The following is a 23,985-nucleotide window of genomic DNA, read 5'->3' on the forward strand; positions in this document are numbered from 1 at the left end:
TTTCTTAGTCACATCCATCAAGATTCAAACGACGATACGCAATATTTGAAACTCCTCTCAGACAATACACAATATTTGAAACTCCTCTCAACCAACACGAAGATCAAGATTGTACAAGAGAATAAGTGGGTATACTTATCATTGTGAATCACATTTTTTAAAACTATAGAATGCTCAGATAAAGAAATTTATCGGATTTCAAAGACTAGAAATCCATTGGTTATCAGAATCACAGACGAGTGAAAACCTTGCAAGTGGATAATGCCTTTTGGTTGCCTCCCTGACAGAAGAAAAACAATTCTAGGCAGTCGAGCAGGCAGTTATCCCCAAATGTTACATTTACTTCATTTGGTGATAAATGCATAAAGGGGGTCGAAGTTTCTTCGAACAGAAATTTGCTGGCAAGAAACAATAGAACCAAAGGCTCCTTGCGGATGATACTAGCTAAAACCCCCTTTGCATATTGGAGGGGGATTGTTCCTATGAAGTAATTGTACTGCAAATAAAGTGCAGAGAGGTTGGGCATGGTTGCCATGAATACGAGCAAAGGGCCATGTACTATGTGTACCTTAAGATCACTTCAATCATCTGACTATATGTGCCATAACTACCGGGAACTTGTAATGAAGTAAATCATTTATAAGACAAGGTCAGTTGTTGCACAGTCGAATGAGCGAAATATCCGAACGACAAAGGTCATGTCAGTTCATTATGGCTCAGGTCTACCACTTGAAGAATTCCCGACTCACTTGATTAAGCCACAGTTATCCACTTAGTCCATTGTTTTTAAAGATAAGCTCCACCATAGAAGGGGGCAGGTCTACCGGAAGAGATATGGAGAACCAATTATTGCTCTCGTCCAAAAACTTCAACTTCCCTAGGGTGCTTAACACATGGAACCTGTCGCTGAGATTGTTGTCGTTTAATTCGAGTTGAACGAGACTTGTCAGATTGTTGAATGGTGCAGGAATTGGGCCATCCAACACGTTTTCATCGAGAGATAACTATTCTAGATTTGACAGAGAGGCAAGGGAACCAGGGATGTAGCCAGAGAAATAATCCTGGGAGATTAGGAGATTAGGTCCAAGATTTACAGAGAACTTGATTAGCTAATGTCTAGCAACAGAGTGTCGTTATATCCTGACTCGTCCATAGGGACTTATGTTACTCTCCCTCCATCGCATCAAGCCACTTATGTTACTCTCCCTCCTTCACATCTCAAGCCACAGGCGAAAATCTCTCTGAAGGCCGAATCACAGCCACAGGCGAAAATCTCTCTGAAGGCCGAATCACAGGGATTTGCTGAAAATTTCCATGAGCTGAGACATGAACCTACTTCAATAAAATTCGCATCTATGGAATCCTTTAGGGCCTTGAAATCTCTACATCCCATGTTACTGTGAAATAATCGGTAAAAATGTGTACGACAAAATGCAAAAAAAAAAATCCATGTGTCTGTTTCTCACTTAATTGAGGGAGATGAAAATGAACCCCTCAGATTGGATGGGATGAACAGTGTTTGCCCAACCAACTCCATAGAGGAACACCTTCGGTGTAATTAACTAAATTATACCATATTTTAAATTTTTATTATTATCAACTATAAAAATAACTAATATATAAGTTAAACATATACACATTTTTAAAAACATGTAACAAGAATCATAACCACATAGATTCATCTCCACTTTGCTACAAATATTCTTAATTTGTAAACAAGTTGTGTCACGATACCATAGCTTATTGATACCACATGCCCAAAAAACCATAACTCACATCATATGACATTTGTTCATATAACATTTTCTTAAAATTAATCAATTTAATTAAAAGGAATAAAGGGCATAACTACTTTTGAGATAAATATTAACCTTTGATCTGTGACTATGTTGTAGTTGCTACAACACCCCCAAAAAGTTTTAGCCTGTATACCTAAAATTGTGGGTCCCCCTTGCTTTTCAAGATTTTAATAGTTATTCTTATTGCATGATTTGGTCGAAATCCTTAAATTAGCCTAGTTATTGTAACAACCCTTGGTTGATTTCTTATGTAAATAAAAAATAAGACCAAGGTCATGGGACACATATTCCAAGTGGAATGTTGGGAAAAACATAGTGATGGGTATCACGCGTGATTAATTTATGGCTATGGAAATTGGCAAACACAAGAGGCATTAATTGACATTTTATTTATGAAATAAAGGAAAATATGAGAAAAGGGAGATGAAGGGTCACAAATTTGCATGTGAGGAAAATTAAAAGAAAAACGAAGAAAATAGAGGCCTCAATGATAAAAAGGCTTTTGAGGATCAGTTCACAGCTTTTGTCAGTTCAATTTTGGGAGTGCTTTTCTTCTTGCATTATCTCATACTCTTGCACACATAGAGAATTCTTGGAGCATGCTTGGATCTTTTTAGCATTCAGTTAGATTTGGAAAAAGAAGGCAAAGGAAAGTAATAAAGTGCAAGGGAATAGGTGGATCAGCAGCTACAGCTGGATTGCTTTGCAGGTAACAAGTCGCATTTGTTATTTCCTTGCTGGTTTATGGATGTATGGTATATGCATTTGATTATCTAGTCATGTGTTGTCATTGACATGGGATTTTCTTGGATTGACAGTGGTTTTAGCCTTTCCTTGTCATTTCATGGATAGCCATGGGGTTGTGGGTTTTTCCACTTCATTGTTTTCTGATTGGTGCTCATAATTCCTTATGGTTGTGGGTTGGAACAAACACTATGGAAGCCCTAGAACAACTTGGATTGAGTTACTAATCCTGGAGCCTAGCTTGGGACAAACGCTCTAGAACCCTTGGTGGGTTGAGTTACTAGTCCCTGGAGTCGAGTTCGACAAATGATCTGGTATACCTGGAAGGTTATGGGTTGAGTTATTAGTTCCTAAAGCCCTGGACAACGTGGGTAAAGACTAATATGGTTAGTGTTAGTCTGACTGTGAGGTGGAATCACTGGTTGAGGGTTGAGGTGATTTGGCCGCTGGAATCCCTGGTTTGGTTTGTCTTGGTTTATTCCATGAGATTCCACATTCATGCTTGGAATATGGCATGAGGGTGATTGGTTGAAAGAGAGATTTGGTTTAGCCCAATATATGGTTGAGTGGTACATGGAAGTTCCTAACTTGGTTGGTATTTCCTATCTTAATATGAGACATTTTCCTATGGTGATCTATGAGTATATGTATTGATTATGATGGTAATCTTATGGTTGTTCTACCATGGTTTATATGTTGGTTATTTTCTGGTTATATGTTGGTTATATGATGTGTATCATTTATGGCTCTTGTCATGAATTATTTAGCTATTGATTAGTTGATGAATATATGGACTAATAAGTGTTGTTGCAACTATGTGGAGAGCGCATAGGGCCTTCTCAGCGACTCTTGGATGAATCTCATACTTTTATGATCAGATATGCATCCATGACCTGTAGCTTACATGTTTTCCATGTGTTTGATGAAATGGCTAGTATGTTCTGGTCACTCTAGGTCAAGTTTGTATTCGAGTTTGAAGATTTAACCTTGTTGTCATGTCATTAATGATTCTGAGAAGTATCAAGCAGTTCTAGGTAGTTGTGAGAAATGCAGCCCAACTCAAGGTTTGGTCACCTGGGGTGGTCCTTTGGCCCCTAAGTGTCTTGTAGCCCTGAGGGATGTTGTGAGTTGTCAGTTTGTGGTCAATTTATAGGCCCCACTTCCTTAAATGAAGCTAGGAGGTTGGATCATGTCATAGTAACTCTCCATCTCATGTTTACCCCTGTAAGCCGATGAAATTGGGTAAATGTGGGAGGGGATGTTACAACTATCATCAAAAGTTGTGGGTGACCATACTTTCACAAAGCACGTCATTTATACCTGCATGATGTTCTCCACCGTCATCCTCATTTTGCATGAATGCATTATGATTTGTGGCATGTGTAGTTAATCATCTTTGCTCTCAAGACTCATGCTTCTTTGGGACACACACAATTGTTAATGTATATATGCTTGAAATACAATGGAAGAGGAGGCATTCTTAGAAGAGAAATTGACAGAAGTAGGATTGTAGTTCCGGAAGTAAAAGGAGTTCCATTCATTAAATAAATTATTCTGGGGTCGAGCTACTGTTGTTGTGGCTTTTGAAGATATAATGGTAGTGTTTCTAGTTACCATTTCAGTTGGAAACAACATTGTTGAAAAGAAGTTATTATACACAACGGGGTCAATAATGCAAGTTGTTGATACAAAACAAGGGTCAAGAAGAATTAGAGAAACAATCACAAGATGGAGTACAATTTGGAGTATGATTTTTGTTGCAATTGAATACAAGGCTTCATGCAAAGGAGGGTTCATTCTTATTTTAGATATTATCCTTCATAGAAAGGGGGTTGTTTTAAATAGATTGCAAGTGTTAGTGTGTGACACCAAGGAAAGGATTATTTATTTAAGGTCACGATTTAGTTCTCCTAGACACCTAGCATTAAATGTGTCTGGTATTCCTGCTATTCTTGGGTTTGTATTGTTGTTCAGAAATGATGACTTCATCCTCTTGGATTTAATAGACTCAAGCAATCTATTTGTCGTTTCTCATGTCCATTTAAGCAGACTTATTGTTGATGAAGAAATGAATATTTTAGAGGATTATGGAGGTCAAGAAGGTAATGAATAAGGAAGCTTCAATGTTGCAGCTTCTAATTTACTAGATTTAAGTGATTCATTCACAAGTTCTACAGGAAGAGGTGACATTTTGTGCATTAATAGTGAACAAAGTAATGTCAACTCATCCTACACTATTATATCCTCATGGAGTTGGGAACCATGTCATTTTTGAAATCCAGGGATTCTTAAGATGAGGATTCAATTATTATCATAAACAAAAGAAGTTTGTAGGACACAAGCCTTGTAGCGGGCGTCACGTAAGAGGCATGGCAGTGGACATGGTCATGACCTTCATATTGTAGTAGTTGTTGGATATACAAACGTTGGGAAATAATCGCTAGTGGAAACTCTTTCACAAAGTGATCTTTACATTAAGGACAAAATTTTTACAACATTGGACCCACACCTACAAATATATTTCTTCCTTCAAGGTGTAAATCACTTCTAAGTGATATAGTTGGCTTTATATTTGATCCACCAATGTAGTTATTATAAGTATTTCATGCAACTTTAGAAGAAGTGACAGAAGAATATATTCTTATGCATGTTATAGACCACAACTCACTGAATGTAGAAGAACAACGACGTTATGTTTTAGGAGTCTTGGAACATATACATGTATCCTTTAAGAAATTTGAAAAATATGGCTGAAGGTTAGAATAAGGTGGACTTTCCACAGTGCAACCTAGTAAGTGGTTTACCTATTGAATCTCCCGAATGTGAAAAGCAAGAGCCATGCATCAATAAAATTTCTTTAGAGGTGTCTCTTGAAGAACATTCATTCAAAGAAAGAGATGTAGATGAAGAATCATGCAATAGAACCAGAGTAAGCATGGTAAAAACTGAAGACATTGAAAGTAGTGATAATTCTACTGGAAGTGAAAAAATTCATTGGTCTTCCAACAACATTGCACGTATGAATATTATGCTACTATGGGCATTGATTTACAAGAGTTTCTTCATCTTTTAGATGAAAAGATAGAACTTATTGTTGACTCAAAAAATAAAAAAAATTGTTAAGTAAATACCCTCCTAAGTCCATTCATATGTGATGGTCGTGGGAAGTAACAGGCTTGCACATTATGTCAATGTTTCTTTCTTAGTTATGGTTGCCATGTATGAAAAATGATATTGGTAAGTGGGGCCACATTTTTATCAAAGTTGATTTTATAGCTATTAGGCATGCTTGGAGGTTGGAAGCCTTAGATATACTTCACCCTGAAATTGAAGAAAGTTTTATTCTTTGCATTCCAAGCTTTAATTTTTTGTGAGGGTTGGAGGTTTCTCAGTGCCTTGCTTGTCAAAATTACAAGTCTCACTATGAACAAGTTTCTAGGTTTTAATGGATGTGATGCAATGTATCCTGGTACAATTATTTTGGCTAAGGTGTACTTTGTATCACAATTAAATATAAAATTGTGTGACATATCTTTTGTTTCTCAGTATACCTTGCTACTTTGGGGTCCACTGTCCAAGTTTGCCTTTGGTATCTAGGGACCTAAAGTGGATAGTGGCATAGAATCAATTTAAGATGTTCAAATAGTTGAGTGTCTACTGAAGTGGATTAAGAAAATATTGGAAAGTCATATTCTTGGATGATGAGAAATTTGAAAATGAATAATTACCAACAAATACTTCTGATCCAGCTGAGGTTGCTTGACCCATCTACGATAACAAAGAAGTGACATAATATTTTTGATATCTTCTTGAGAAATAATATATTCAATTATGATCCTTGATTCTCTTTCATAAGATTTTGCAAATTATAGTAGTGCATCATCCATTTAAAGAGTGTCGAACCAAACTGGAGAGATAATTGTGAATTTCAATGAACTTTGGTCTTCATATCCATGGTTAGTTGATAGTAAACAAGCTAGAAAGCTTCTTGGAAAGGATGCCTTTCAGAGTATGCATATTTGTGGAAAATAAATCCCTTGTAGGTACTGGATTTTATACAATGACCGCAAAATGACACTTAAGAATTTAGTTATGGTCTTGAGCTACTTTTTCATTCTTTGTCAGTGAGGATTGAAGACAATGAAAGCATGACTACATTCACAACAATTTGTGATTTTGTTCACAATTTTTGTGCCATCGATAGTTCTTTAGGATGTTGATCCAGGTGGATATGGTGGCTACCTGCCTATTGCACTTGGACCCCCAATGTTTTTTCTTTTAGTTTTCTTAATTGTAGCATATTTTACTTTTTTGGAAACTTTTCGAGTCCTTAACTTCCAGAGTCGTTTTGAGATCCTAAATGATGTTTTTTTTAGAAAAAGGGCATACCTATAACTTATGTTGCAGGATTGCAGTCAAAAGTTGTAGTCCTTGAATAAATATTTCTAAAGAGGCATCATATGCATCAAACGAAGATCATATGCCAAAGTTATGACCCCGTGAAGTTGATGTACTAATTTACCCCAACGAGGCCCACATACTTTTGGTGTTTCATCTCTTAGGGTTAGGTTTTTGGATGTTTAGGGTTTTCCATTGTTTCTCAATAATAAATAGGCCTATGAGAATCATTATAACATAGTTTAGAAGGCATGTAGCTACCACATCTCTTCTCATAGAAAAGCTACTATCGCTCGAGCTAGATTATTTCCATTCTACATGTAAACAATTTTTAGTGCTTTGTTTTAATTAATTGAAGTTTTGTTTTCATTGTAGCTTTGTGTTTCTATTTAAATATGTATTTCATTTCATTCCTTCATAAATTTGAATCAGTGTTATCACAACGATCTGCTCTTTATCTGTTTTTTATGCATGCCCCCAATGAGGTTGGGGTATAAGGAGTTAGGGCTTGAACTGGTTGAACCTTTGCAAGACCGTCATCACTGACACTAGTAACCTCCCATGGCAAAAGAAAAGAAAGATGAGGGAACATGAGATCCTTTCAAAATATTTCTCGAAGAATACCTTGAGTGACAAAGGAATGAGATGATGGAAAAATTTGCCCAGATCCTTCGGTGGATGCCCACAAGCGACGCATCTTCATCCAACAAACAACTTGGAGGTGCCACTCCCTTTAAGGCACAAGTCAACTTTGACATTCCCATATTTTAAGGCGAGATAGATGCAAATGTCATAGATAAATGGTTAAATCTTTTGGAAGGATATTTTTGGTTCATGATTTTTCCAATAGGGAAAATATTACTTTTTCACTCCTCGGAAACCTAGGAGTGTAGAGGGATGAGAGGGAACCCTAGTGTGAGTAGAGGGATGAGAGGGAACCCTCACTATTTTCAGTTACACACACTTAGAATTCTTTTCAAGAAGCCATCAAGGAACAACATTACATTGTCAGGGCTATGAAGATAAGTACATAAAATGGACCACATTGCGGCATGGAAAGGACCAAGATGTGATGGAGTTCACAAATATTTTTCATACTCTTTGCACGAAGTTGGGTATCAAGGATTATGAGCAGAATTTGGTACTAAAGTACCACGACTATCTACACAAATACATCTAGGATGAGATGGAGTTCCTAGACATCTCCTCTCTTGGCACCTACGGATACACTGTCAAGATCGAGCAAAAAATTTAAACAAAAGAAGCGAGACTTTGGATTTGCAAATCTAAAGCAAGGAAAAGGCACCCCCAAACCACAAAAGGAAGGACAAAGCCAAGGCAGGCTGACCTAGGATGACCCATCAAATCCAGCAGAAAATAGTAGCACCACGAAAACAAAGAAAGACACAAGGAACTGGGGTGAGTTCCACAAGAGCCCCACTCACCACACATTTGAGTGTCACGCCAAGTAATCATTGGTGGCTAAGTTGAATGCTTTGGAGTCAAATGCATATTTCGACTCTGAGTCAGACCCCGACAAGGGGAATGACAAAGGGAAGTAAATTATTGACACAGAGCCCAATGCCACCGTTGCCACCAACAAGGTCCAGAAGATCAAGCCTGAAGATCCAAAGTAAGGGGACCATCTCTTCCACTCACAAATGTCGATGAAAGGGTCTTAGTTGTATTTCATTGTCAACAATGGGAGCCAAAAGAACCTCATATCAGTAGAGGTTGTTAAGTATTTGGGCCTATTGAGCACACCACACCTATAACCATACACCATCAGTGGCTCCACGAAGGATGAGATATATGCGTCAGCCAACAATGTCATCTTCCCTACAACATCAAACTCTTCATAGATGAGGTATCGTGTGACGTTTCTCATCTTGAAGTTTATTATGTATTATTAGGCCAACCATACTTGTGGAAGCGTCATGTTGTGTATGAGTTCAAGCCTCACACTGTTATTGTTACTTTGGGCAACAAGTTATACAGGATACCAGAGGTAGCCCCGCCTACCGCTATCTCTTTGATCTCTTGTAAGAAATGCAGTAAGATCATCTCCCAAACCTAGAAATGTGTTTTCTTTCTAATTCATTCTCAAGATAAGGGGAAGATCATGGCCACATCCATGGCCCCCAAGAAGGGTTCCTACATGCACCAGAAGCAGTTGGATAAGGTCATGGAAGAATACAGGGACATCTTCTCCCCACCCATAGGGGTAGCCTTGCATTATCAGTTCAAGCATTCGATTGATCTGAATCTTGGAGAACCTCTACCCAATGGGTCGATATATCACTGCTCCATTCTATAAAATGAAGAGATCAAGCAAAAATGTAGGAGATGCTACAAAAAGGGCACATCTGACCAAGTTCCTCACCTTGTGGGAGCTCGATTGTACTATTATAGAAGAAGGATGGGACCTGGAGGCTCTGCATTCATTATCGGGCACTAAACAAAATCATTATCAGGAACAAGTATCCAATCCCATGGATTGTTACCTTCTTGACTAGATCAAGGGGGCCAAGTATTTCAGCCAGATCAATCTGAAGTCTAGCTATCACCAAGTTCCAATAGAGCCAACAAATGTATGGAAGACCCCTTCAAATCCAAGGAGGGCCTTTTTGAATGGTTGGTCATGCCTTTCGGGTTGACAAATGCCCCTGCAACTTTTATGAGACGAATTAATGACATCTTATGGCCCTTCACCAACACATTTGTGGTTGTATATTTGGATGACATCCTCATCTTCAGGAAGAGTTGGGAAGAGCACTTGCAACACATTCGACAGGTCCTTCACACCCTATGGCGACATAAACTATGTGCCAAATTAGAGAAATGCACTTTTGGCATGAGCCAAGTCCAATATCTAGGTTACATCATAGGTGAGCAAGGAATGCATGTGGATCCAGCTAAGATCCAAGTCATTCGGGATTGGCCAGCCCCAACCACTGTAACAGAGCTTTGTATCTTTTTGGGCCTTGCCAATTTTTATTAGAGGTTCGTGTTGGGATTCTCCCATATCACTTGGCCTTTGAGTCAGGTTACTAAGGGCGAAGAAAAACAAAGTTCTCCTAGTCCAAGTTCCAAAAAAAGGTGTTCGTTGAACTGAAGCACTGCCTCTTCTATGTACCTATACTCACATTTCCAGACCTGCAACAACCATTTGAAAATGATACTAATGCCTCTGACTATGCTATTGGTGCAATACTCACCTATCAAGGGCACCCAGTGACCTATCATAGTGAGAAAATTTACGATACCATTTGGAAGTACCCCACTTATGATAAACAGATGTATTATATTGTGCAGGATTTACGACAATGGAAATATTACAATATGGGGAAGGAGACAAACATCCACATTGATCACCGACCACTTTAGTTTATACAGACATAAAGGAAGTTTCAAAACCATCACCATTAGAAGTGGTCTACATATCTACAACACTTCAACTTGAATATTAAATAAAAGAAGGGCAAAACCAATCATGTTGCATATTTCCTCAATCAGCCCCCAGCTGTAGCACTAACTACTGTTCTCAACTCTTGTGGCCATGAGACCTTTGGATGGCAGCAGTTGTATAAGAATGATCCAAAGTTCACCACCACGTACCAGATGATAGTGGATGGCAAGCAAGTTCTAGAGTTTCCACCTCCAAGACGCATTATTATGCTACTTGGGCCACCTTTGTGTTCCTTCAAGCGAGTGTGCCAAACTGATTTGGGAGGTGCACTACAGTTGGCTTGCAAGACACTTTTGTGTGGAGAAACTATGGCTATATCACAAAAGTATTTTTATTGGGCAAGACTTTGAGGGGATGTTGGAAAATATATCATATCATGCACTGTCTATGCCATCGCCAAGACAACCATTAAAAAACTAGGCCTATACACTCCTCTACCTACTCCCAGCCAGCCCTCAGAATCCATCTCCATGGATTATTTATCTGGCCTCCCTTCTACCAAGCATAGGAATGACTATGTATTTGTGGTTGTGGACAAAATTTCTAAGATGGCTATATTGGTGACTTGCAAGAAGAGTATCACAAAAAAGGACACTGCAAGACTCTTATTTGAACAAGTGTGGGTACATTTTGGGATCCCGCAAACCATTATATCGGACCGAGATAACATGTTCCTGAGCACATTTTATTCGAGCCTGTAGACATTATCAGACACCAAGCTCACCAAGTTGACTACATTCCACCCCTAAACTGATGGCCAGACAAAGTTCGTTAACAAGATGATAGTGCACATACTACGGATGTACAACTCCAAGCATCCACAAACCTGGGATGAGATCCTTCCTTATGTGCGACACAATTATAACATAGCTCTCCATAGCTCGACTGACCGCAGTCCCTTTAAAGTGGGTCTGGGATTTCAACCATTGTGTCTGATTGATGTTGCCAGGCCTCATGCAACTACATAGATATAATCCACACATGTGCAGTATGAGGCTGATAAAGCAATGAGGTTTATTGAATGCATCCAACACATTTGCTAGTAGGTGCACAACATCTTGGATAAGTCTAATGCAAAATACAAGTAACGACATGATCAACATCGGGCACCACATAAGTTTTAGGTGAGCAACAAAGTTGTTTGCATTTACAGAAAGAATACCTTGTTGGATACCACTAGAAACTCCGACCACTCCGATGCGGGCCTTACACCATCACCAAGGTTGTGGGAGACAAATATTTCGAGCTCAACATTCCCCCATTCCTTGGCTTGCACCAAGTGCTCAATGTGGACTACCTTCGGCCATACTTTCTGCCATTGTTGGACACATCATACATTGGAGAACAACTAACACCAATAGAGCTCAACCCAAACTGCATGGAATATGCCACAATTGGTCGCATCATGGACACACAGATCAAGAACACTCACCAACAGAAGATCCAACTGTATCGAGTTGTCAAATTTGGCTAGCTCCTACACCAGGGCAAGTGGCTCACCAGGGACCAAGTTCCACAGAAGTTTCCCCATCTCATGAAGGAGCTCAACACAATATGGACCATTACTTCTTGTTAACACCAGAAAACCGTACACATGTTTATACAATTTAGAAGATGCCTAAAGTCGTCCAATAGAATGCATAAGTGAATATTTTCTAGCTGAAGACATTATGAAGTTCAAAAAAAATAATTTCTCCTAAGGTCCAAAGTATATAGAGTGAAAAAAATTGAAGTTTGTGTGGTTGTTTCTTCGATAGCCACGCACTGCGTGGTATTTCCTTCGAAAGTCGAGGGGTCAAGAAAATGGCTAATCAACGAATTTGGGACCACTTCCCACACTTGGGAGAAGATTCCCTGACAAGATCTCAGTCAAGGACAACCGAATTTAAATCGCCTTGAAGATATGCAGCCCTCAATGGAATAATCTTTTCCTACACATAAGTCATTATCATTAATGAACCAAGAGAGAGAAGATGGATTCAAAAATTCTATATAAATAGGCCATGGGAGAACCAAAACATGAGACAATGTTATGTTGGCCAAATTGTTATCAGAGCAACCCCACATTTCATTTTTGAAGCAAAGAAAGTAGGAGAACTAGCATGTTGGCCATATTTCTTCTAAGCAATCCATCACCTTAGTGAGAGAAGAAGATTCCACCATTAAGAAAGTCTTCATACTTCTTTGAGAGAGAGGAGAAGTTTGCAAAGAGATTGAGGAAAGGAACCTCCTTGCTGAGGATTTTTGACCACCATAGCTCAGAGAATCCTCTTCAAGTGTTTATTATTAATCTATTGTATTCATCTTCTACCACCAACAGTCAATAAAGGGAGATTTTTTCCATTATTTTCCATTATTTGTGTATTTATCTCTTTGTTTTAGTTTATTTTTGTATATGCATTGTTTTCACTATTTGTAGTGCCTTTTTTTTATCTCAATATGTTCACTAACAACACCAACTCTATCTGTATTCCTTTGCAGGGAACAACCAACTGCTAAGGAGGTTTCTTTTGGTACACCATTGCTACAAAAAACTACTATAGAAATCGCAACCATAGTGTTGTCTTTTATTTAATTTGAAGGTTGTGTTTGCATGAACCTCTCTCTGCATAATCAACTTACAACCCATTCAACACCTCTCTAGAATTTTTGCAGGACCCTGTGGACCTGTTGTTGGCCGAGAAGATTTTATAGTTTCTTGTCAATCACGCACCTTCTTCTCAAACAAATGCGCACTGTGCAGATTTTCATCTTACAAACGTGGCGTCACATCTGTGCATAGTGAAACTCACAAGCTTTCTAGAAAATGTAAAATATCTTGTAATTTCTCATGTTTCAAGTGATTGACAACCTTTAATGAATTGCATTCACCTCTGCAATTTTTTTCTAGTCATTTTAGATTACCTAACTATTCTAGTAATCATAATTTGTTGGGTAATTAGATTATCTTTAATTTTCAATTCCCATATAGATTAATTAGAGGGAAAAGTAAGTGGCCAAATTCCACACATATTTTTCAATCTATTTTGCTAGTTTTTCACATAGCTTAATTAGTAAAGGAGTAAGTGGCCCATCATCCACAAATCTTGTTACTAACCAAAACATTCATTTCTTTCATTTTGTGGGACTAGGAGAAAGTGTTATTACAAAAAGTGAGTAATATCTACTTCCCTTGTGTCTCTTAGACAAACTTGGGTTTGCATATGAAAACTTTCTTAAAGCACTTGAATCTCCATCTCCCTATTTTGAATTTTACATAGTGTAATAGGAGAAAGAGTAAGCGACCCATTATCCACATATCATTTCTTTTTCATGCAAGGAACAATTTAAATCTAGTGTAATTAGGAGGATATTGAAATGAATCACCGAATATCCACATCTTCTCACACTTTACATGCTCACTTGATCACTTACACACAATTACACATCACACACTAAGCTTCTATAAAATTCGTATTAGAAGGCATCCAATTTCCATAGATTTTGATACTTAGTTTATTTTATCTTACATCTCACACCCTAAATAAAAGTAATACCCTTAAAAGAAACCATAACTTGAACCAACTAAATTCCCCACAGGGGCCACCAAAGAATTTATAGTTCAGGTTAGGACCATTGGGGGTAGGCATCCCATAAGTCGCCATGGTCATGTTACATATTTGAGAGATAGCAGCTGAATTTTTAGGGAGCTTAAAATCCTTCAATCATCCCATGGAAAATAATACCCGAGCATGGCAAAGACATGATTTAGGGGGGTTTCAGCTTAGGTCTAGTGTGTGAAGTACTCTTTGGGGCTACTTGACCCATCTAATGCTCAGTACTGGTAACTGAATACCAAGAAGCTAAAGATTGGAATGCTCATGTGGGACAAAGGTACTTTGGTGGCTAAAATCTAGGGCATCCTTTCCCTATAGGTGACGGTGCGTGCACCATTCTCATTTCATTACCTTGGTTGATTATTCGGCTACTGGAAGGCATGGCTAGTTCTTTTGGGACTTTGCCCCAAGTACTCATAAGAAGATATATTTGAAGGCCTGGTTCCTTTGAGAGTGGCATGGATGAATAGGTCATCATAGGATCCTTTATCATATGCAAAAACAAACAAAAACCATATTTTTTGTTTGATTGATCACATAGGCTAAATTTAAAGGGAAAGTAATCTTTTTATTTTCACTTTGGTTTATGTATGTGATTTATTTGCTTTAAGAATCATATCCTTCCCTCAATAAAATAAAGTAGCAAGCACTCTAATCGACACCATAGGGGACCCCACGACTCCTCGTTGATCTAGACGTTTTTTAAACCTCCGCCCATTACCAGGAGGTGTGCCAGGCCTCCCACCATTTATGAATAGAAGACGTCACGAAGCCACCATTATAGGATATTCCTTTATCGATGCAACTTTTCTCAGGACCCCTCCCCGTCAAAGCACACCTTTCACGACCCCACATGGTCCCCACATGCTACCCCTTTGAGGAGCCCACATACCACTCCTCCGGAAATTCCATGAGACACCCATCAAGGTAGTTCTCCTGACACTTCCCCACAGAGAACCCCTTTACATATAGTTGTCCAAAATCGTTTCCCGATGGTGGAAAAATCGCAAACCCATTATTAGCTTCTTTAAACCTACCGGATTTGAGTAAGCTAACCAATGACCCGATTGCACATGACCAAAATTGGCCAGCCATGCCCACCAAGATCCCTTCTGACATTCCAAAATTCGAAAGGGAAACAAGGAGAAGACCAAGGAAACCATGTCATGAATTTTCACCTGTGGTGTTCATATAATAGTATAAAAAATGATATGATTCAATTACCACTATTTCAATGAACCCTCATTGGACCAACAACAAAATGGTACATTGAGCAGCCTTCTGTGTTACATGGAAAATTTAGCTCCCTAGCTACAACATTCCTCACATTCTTCTAGCTCTGGGTTCGTCATGACTCGAGCGTGAAACTCCTCACCCACTTCAAATAAACACTTACTACACACATATTGGATCATATCCATGAATGGCAGAAATCTTGTAGCTTGTGTAAAGCATAGTTTGAAGAAAAAGTCCTCCTCGACCTATTTTTTAGATCCCTCACATCAAAAATTTCAAAATACGTGGAAGATTCACCACTCCACAATGAGGAAGAGTCCATCAACAAAGCTCAACAATTAGAGATTATATACATCTAGTCTAGATATATCTATCATGTGCTTCTAGATGCCCCACGCCTGTAGGCTTATAAAGGGACACTAGACGCATCCAATGTTGTTGATGGATTGACAGGGTCCATAACCCAAAACCAACCCAACAACACCTACCAGTACCCTGGATATTCGTTCAGTGGCTAAGCATTTGATGCTACACAAAACACACCACCACTAGAACATATAGGATACTACCCCAGTCAACCCACGCTGATGCGAAATACAGTTAGTAGGGTTAACCAATATCATCCCCTACATGGAGGCCCATACCCTCCCCCACAGGGGAACCAATAATCCTCTAGGAATATAGATGCAATGTCCTCTTCCCAGAATCCATATACCAATCAGGGACAAGGAAATCAATATTCTCTTTGGCCCGCACAACAACAAAATAACCCACCAACAAAATAAATCAAGGTTAATCTAGTGCAACCTTCTCTCGCTCAATAATAACAATTAGAGGAACAAATGAACACAGTTAACACACCTAATGTTGCTAATAAAAAACCAAAGAGAAAACCAAAGGGAGAGTCTGGAAAGGGGGGAAACAATCAACAAAAACCCCTGTGGGCATTGGAAGGGGGAAACCCCAACCAAAATCAAAACCAAGGGCAAGTCAATAACAACTCACAAAGGCAAAACAAGAACACAAGTCTACAAACTAATCATTCTTGTGCCATTTGTAGTGAATACGATCATTATACCCATCATTGTCCTCAACTCCTTGAGTTGAAAAGGATATAGAACAATAGGGGGCAACGAGGCAAACCGACTACAGTAATGCAGGACCCTTTCCCCCATCAAGGAGTGGTTAACACTCAGCAACAACCATCCCAGCCAAATCCTTCTAGAGGGAGGCCACATAATATTTTTAATCACGACATTTTCATGACTAGAGAAGACGTTCTCATGCAAATGCGAAATAGAAATTATGAAGCTCCCCCAGAAACCAACCCATCCACCCTGACCAGGGAAACACCTATAACACTATTTACCATCCCTCTACTTCCTAGACAACCCATGCTGAAGATGGTCAAAGGACCTTTACGGCGAGCAGGACATAACTCTAAAGTTGCTCATAGCTGCAACATAGGCGACGACTTAGCATAATCTCCCTCATCTATGTTAGCATTAGAGGTCCTACAAACATGCTCAACTCAATGAAAAGCCCTACTTTCCACCTGATGTGAAATCGACGCAGTGGATTCTCGTGTAATGGTCTTTGACTTGGATAAAGCTACCCCATGACTACCATTAGCGATTTCTTTTCAAATCCCAATATTAATCCAAAATATCACCATCCATCATTGCATTGTCGACAAAGGGGTGTCCACATGTATAATGTCCAAATCGATTTGGTAAAAATAGGATCCCCCAAACTCAAACCTTCTAACATCACTCTTAGAGTGTACGACGGGTGCCCTTCAACTCCCATAGGTCTATACCAAAGTGTTCTAGTACAACTGGCTGGCAAAACCATGCTAATTGATATCGAAGTATTGGATACACAATTGGATTACAATATCCTGTTGGGCTAAAATTACATGTACAAAAATTCAACAGTAGCCTCTTTTGTATTCATCGTAATGATTTTCCCCCATGACAGAAGAATCTTTACAATAGATCAACTCACATATTATGAAAAGAAGACATTACTTTCACTGGATGGTGTGCTACCTTTCATTGCATCTTCTCATGAATGGATCACCACTTACACTAAATTCAGCCTAGGCCAATTTAAACCATCAACCATAGGACCACCAGTGTGATAGAGGATATTCCTCCAACCACAGGAGCACTGGTGTGATAGAGGATATTCCTCCAACCAAAGGAGCATTGGTGTGCATGACAACTTCATCAAACACCCCCCAAGATAAAGAACCAATTTCGGATACCAACAACAATGTTGTTATCGATCCTACTTTCTTACCATATGTCATCACCCAAACACCCTTCTTATTCCCCCACCTAGTTTTGTCTCACACCAAGTCATTGCAACACTCTCGTTGCCCAATATGGCTCTGGCAATACTGGCCTAGTATTTGGCCCCTCAGGCCATGTCAGTAAGCTCAAGTATCACTGCAAAAGGCATCAATCTTATTCATCCTCAGGGAAACACACTGCAACAAGCAGCACCTACACCGACACAAATCGGTGCCAGAAAAAGGGATAAGCAAAAAGGCAATAAGGTGGAAGCTTCAAACACTCCCTCCTCTAGGGTTCCTCAACCCCGTGCTTTATGTGAAATAGTTGGGCACCCCACCAATGTGTACCTTGAGTTAGATGAGATCAAAGCTCTTATGCATGTCCCAAAAGCGCTAGTGAACCCTCATCCCTCTGTTGGCAAAAAGAGCACACCTGCACATCAGAAGGCATTGTCCACCAACTATGCATGTGGCATATGCGCAGAATACAGGCATTACACTCATAATTTTCCCCGGAATCCCTCGATATTGAGATGTGTTAGTACACTCACCAAAACCAATACCCCATTACTACTAGTGAAGGATGGGTCTAAAACCATTTTTTACGTCATGAGGGAAGAAGCTTCTTGATCCTATCCCTCTTCTGGTCCCTCAAACTCCCACCATGATCAGAGACAACTTGGATTAATGACACCCCTAAATAGACCCACGTGCGCTTTAAGCGATGGACCAGATCATTTGATTAAGAAATGTCCTGAATTAAGGGCATTTAACTAATTATATCCAGTTACCTGCGTTGCCCAAAGCATCATACCCAAGAATAGATGTCACACTTATCATATTTGTGCAGGAAATCATCACGTGCAACATTTACCCCATCTTTCCTAATTCTATTCTATGTTGGGATTCATGCGATGATTCATCCCTGAGAATTCTGATTTTGTCAGATCAGATACCGAATGAATAAATCAGATACCGAACCATCAGATCACACCACACCATAAGGGAATGAAGCATCTAGGTCCATCTTATGTGTGTTTGAGGAAAAAAGGTCGCGAGCAGTTCAGTAAGCCCCCCATCGTCACATCTCCTCTCACCATCACCATTCTAGATCAGACAAAAAATGATCTAAGGCCACCTAGACAAAAATATCACCCCTCACATGTGCCCTATGCAATAGACCCAACCACTTGGTAAATTAATGCATAAAATTGGACAACTTTAATGACATATTTTGCTTAGTGGTCGAAATTCCACAAATTCATCTCTCCAACCAAGAGAAAATCATATTTTTTTATTACCGCATATGTGCTCAATCACATCATACGAGGTATTATCAGTACCTTCCACGTTTCCGTGCAGCGAGAAGAACATTGAGGCACACCCACACTAGGAAGTCATGTCACGCCAATACTAAGATCCAAAGATGGCTACCACCCCAAGATACCCCATCTCGTGACGTTAACTAGGCGTCATCATATTAAACTATGAGCAACGCCACCACCCACAATATCTATTCAGTTAATACTAGTCTTGAGTGCAATATTTGCATCAGTACCTCTCATAGTGTCGAGAAATGTCATATGTTACAAACATTTATACAAATTAGAATTCAACATTAACCTCCTACTGAGGAAGATACTTTTTCCCCTTGTACACCAACAAGGTCGCAAGAAATTCCTCCCACTTGTTATCAACCCACCATAACTGAAATTCTACCACCACCTAATGTTAACGACACACAACACCATGTACGATTCATTTCCTCATCCGTAGGAACTCTGATTCATTTTTCTGCTCATCATCTTTTGGTTTTGAGACCACAAAACCTACCACATCAGTGGTAACACCATCGACAGTATAGAACCATCTCATCTGAACATTGTCGACCTCGCTTGGTTCTACAACATCAACCACCGAATCATATTCTTGCTTGTCGACTAGCACAACTAGGTCTGAACCCCAACCTCAAGGCCTAACACAACCTAATTCAATGTTAGATAATCTTTTTCACTTAAATGAAGATATTCTAGAGGCCATGAAGAAACACGAATATTATTGGGATGTCATGCACCATCGTTCATTTTTTCTACCTAAAAAATCATTTTTGCCTACTAACGCACCAACCCACAATATCTACGCCATAGAGTCAACATATTTCCTACCACCAGGAAAGGTAGATTGGTTCAAAATCCCATCCCAACACCTGACACGTTTGAGGAAGTTGTTGACAGTGTTGGACTCGCCAACATTAAGGGGATCTGCCCGATGTGAAGTCCCAATTAGACCTCACACCGTTTGGTGTAGGAATCCCATCCGTTATAAAGGCTCGGTTTCTGAATTCTTAAAGAATTTCCTTCTAACTATCAGCAAGAGAAAGGGGTGCAAAGGTAACTTTAGAAACAAGAAGTTGTGCCTAGTGAGTGTTCAGCTGCAACTATGTCAAGGTTCTTCTACTGCAAAGGGGGGTAGAAAAGTGAGCCTCTAGGTGAGAGGTAATAGTACCACCCAAGAAGAGACACACATGAACTAGAAGGGTCTGTCTAACACCCAGCGGAATACTCCACAACGGATGCAACAATTGTTACAACCAACAAATAAATAAATGTATGTCTAATATCTTGCGGAATAGTCCACAAGGATGGGACAACAATAACAACCATTACAACACATTATCAATAAGATATGTACTAAAACAATGGAAATAGTTCAACTATCTTAGCACACATGAAAGTAAACATGAAATACAAATATATGCATAACAGTCTTATAAGCATTCATAGTACATGGATGAAGAACGTGCTGGCCTTGAAAGCTTTTGTAATTAAGTAAAATTTCTAAGACACATGTTTATAACGTACATCACTAGCCCCGTGGAGCATTGGAGCCACTCCTTGCTCCTCAAAGAACCAGCTGATCTCTCTAATGCCTTGCGGGAGGAGCCAAGGTGAAAAGTTCTTTTCTCATACAATGAGGGAGTATATAACCAAGGGTGTCTCTTTGACTACCCTCGTGACTTTTTGAATTTCTAAGACTTTTCAACTTACATGACCCTTTAGATTCCATGTGTGTCCTTTGGACTTCCACTTTACAATACATTTGAATACAATATACATGATCCACAATAATGATGTGGAATATGACCACTCATGACATGACATGACATGAAATTGTTGACATGGACTTCTTGATGATGTGGCGGTGTCAAGTCACTGCTGCTGCTAAGTGTTGGATGTCTTCTTGAATATGCTTTCTCTTCACCTTCGCATGGCTTGGTGATGTAGAATCTTTAATGATATTTAGTCTTGGATAGTGGTCAAAAACTTGTGTCCCTTTGCTGTCCCCCGTTGATCAACTTGTGAGTTTAGCTACAAGAGAGTCTTTGGGCATGCTTCCCTCCTTCTTCTCCTTCTCCATCATCTTGCCATGGCATGATAGGGTACTTGTTCTTGCAATTCACTCATGACAAGACAAAATTAATCTGAAAATCCCGTAGTATAGGATGATGCCTTTTGATCCACCAACTGAGCCTAGAATAAGCGACAGGTTGGGAATAGGGGCTCAATGACTTTGCATTTCATAGTTCAACAACCAGGGAAAATCTTGATCTCTGAGACTGCATAGTGTGCAGCTTAGGGAGGCCTAAAGGACAAGAGTACGTAGTTTCTAGAGATAGTGGGGTCAGGATGAGGGAATGGACACTGAGAAAGCCAACTACACAGTTTTGGATGTCAAGGGAGGTTACGCTTCTGTGCATTGCACATTTCTAGTAGCTAGGGGAAGAGCTTGAGGCTTGAATATGCAAAGTGCACAGTTCAATCCAAGCTAGAGGATATAACTACACAATTCTAGGGGTCAAGGTTGGGAGTCAGGCACAGGTATTGCGCAATGCGGTAGCCCTGGGAGATAGGGATTGCGCATTGCACAGTATCAAGTAGCAAGGTCACAACTTAGAGGGTTGAGACTACACAGTGAGTAGTTCAGTAGGGGCGCGGTGAAGCTAAGTTGCTAAGTCATGAATATTTTTTGAAAATGGCTAAGCGTGGGATAGGTGATGAACTATGATGAACTATACCTTGATTGTGATAACACACTTAGAATACTTTGAAGAAATGAAAACATAGATCATCCAAACACATGAACAAAGCATTTCCCTCTATGTGACTGCCTTACAAAAAGATATACGACAAGTGCAACAGATAAGATATAATTTAGGACGACCACGATGACACTTGTGTGACAATGCTCAAGTCTTTATGTATGGGTGTGATAGATGTTTACATAGTTAGAACAACTTGTATACACAAAGACAAACCTTTGAAACCATCAAAATAGGCTTGCAAACATTACGCGACAACCAATGATGCCAAAAGATGACAGTTAGCCCAACATGCAAAAGGGACTAAAGCACTCCAAGAAAGTTTGTGAAATAAGCTTTAGTGTCCACAACAACAATGTAAAAGACCAAGGAAGGATCCTAAATTGAATGTAAGACAAATTTTTGGAGGGTGTTGCAACATTTACCATACTTGATGACACAATGGTTGAACTTCAACTTCTCTGCCTTGGTTAACTTCTTCTGTGCAGGGCCTTGTTTCTTTAGGAAGTATTGATTCATCGTGAAAATTACTTTAGCGTTCCCACTTACCCCAGGATAGACATGGTCCCCTCTATACCTTATCGGTTGAACGCAACATAAGATTCAACAAAATCAAAATGTTTTGAGTTTGGAAGGGTAGTGTAGCTTGTGAGCTTAGGATTTTCGAAGTATAATTTTTCATCTTTGGTGTTTCTCCGCTGCCAGCAGGCCTGGACAGTACCTTGACAGAGTCATGCAGGAACACAAACATTGCTTCGCTGCCATTGAGCTTGGACAGTACCCTGACGGAGTTGGTTGCTTCACCTCTCTGTGCAGGAAGCCTTTTTCTTCTTTCTCATTTATTTATTTATTTAAAGAGAAATGTTCATCGACACTTATTTATTTTGGGCCGGAAGAGGGATCTCGACTTATTGATAGTAGGAGAGGTTGTTGCTTCAGAGAATCATATAGAGACCTTTGATTTAGGTTTTCTCGTTTATATTTTTCCCTTCTCTTTTTCTACTAGTTGGATGAGCTTGAGGACACTAGAACATAAAAATCAATTATGGGCATGAGGTTTTTGGACTACACATGGGCTCATGGTTGGACCAAAACTCTCCTTACAGATGGATTCGTATTTTCCATCAGAGCTTCATTGGCCAAAATATGCAACCAACACAAGGAAGACGAACGGAAGGCTAGCGAAATGTTGAAATGTCACAAGACTCTTTATATGCTGGCCACACACATACTTAGAATCCACAACATGTTCATGAACAACACTTATTCACATAACAAAAAGCAAAACAAAATTCAAACAAACTAACTAACAACAAAATAAAGACTATGTACATAGTGTAGGGCACAACCCCAGATCTTCATTGAAAATATTGTTTTAGGTCTTGGCCAGTGATAGGGAGAGATTCAATCTTCCTGTCAAGTGATTGAAGATGATAGTGTGTTTTCTAAGCTTTTCATGCACCGTGAATGAACCAATCCACAGGGACTGAAACTTAGTGTGTTTTCCTTTGTCCTCCCAGGATTTGTACCACTTTAAGACTAAGTAACCCACACTGAAGTTGCTTTTCCCTATAGACTTCTTGTTAAACCACCCCTTGATATGATTCTGGTGAAGTGAAAATTTTTATTTTGCTTTCAACATTTCTTCTTGTAGCTTATGAAGGGTATCCATCCTACGCTGAACTAACAGACATGGCTTGCCTTGGGGTTCTTGTGAGAGTTGTAAAGCAGGCAAGTAGATGTTGGGCAGGAGGATGACTTCTTTTCCATACACCAAGAAGAAAGAGTAGATGTTCAAGGAAGGTTTCGGTGTGACTCGGTCATCCCATAAGGCATTTACCCAAAGCGGAGTGTCAGTTTTGCTGCTCAGAGAATATTGTTTTTTTTATAACGCGGATTAGGTTCTTATTCATGGATTCAACAAGACCATTCCCCTATGGATAATAATTAGCTGAATGTTTCAATATGATACCATTTTGCAATGCAAAATCATAGAGTCTTAACGATGAAAAGTATGTTGCATTATCTAAAACAAGTGAAGTAGGAATGTCGAACCTAGAAATGATGTTCTGTTGCAGAAATTTGATGATTTCCTGATCATTCACCTGTTTGAGTAGAACTGCTTCTGTCCACCGCATGAAGTAATTTGTGGTATTTAGGATGTAGCGGTGTTGCTTCGATTAAAGTAGGAAAATTTCTCCAATAATTTCCAAGCCTCACTGTTGAAAAGGTTCTTCCACTACAATGGGCTACAGTGGGGTGACTGACTTCTTGTTTCTATCAGCACACCTTCAACAGACCAGACACTTGCGGGTGTAAGCATGAGCATCGCTGAAAAGTGTGGG

At 39.4% G+C, this 23,985-nt stretch overlaps 1 pseudogene; it reads right to left on the reverse strand.

Annotated features, from left to right (window-relative positions):
• Positions 1-224: 224 nt before the first annotated feature.
• Positions 225-23,985, reverse strand: part of LOC149180829 (receptor-like protein 35) — a 38,943-nt pseudogene continuing 15,182 nt past the window's right edge.

Source organism: Pinus tabuliformis, chromosome 3_2 (assembly GCF_031772625.1).
Source record: "Pinus tabuliformis cultivar Carrire ecotype Pingquan chromosome 3_2, CPIR1, whole genome shotgun sequence".
Lineage (NCBI taxonomy): Eukaryota > Viridiplantae > Streptophyta > Pinopsida > Pinales > Pinaceae > Pinus > Pinus tabuliformis.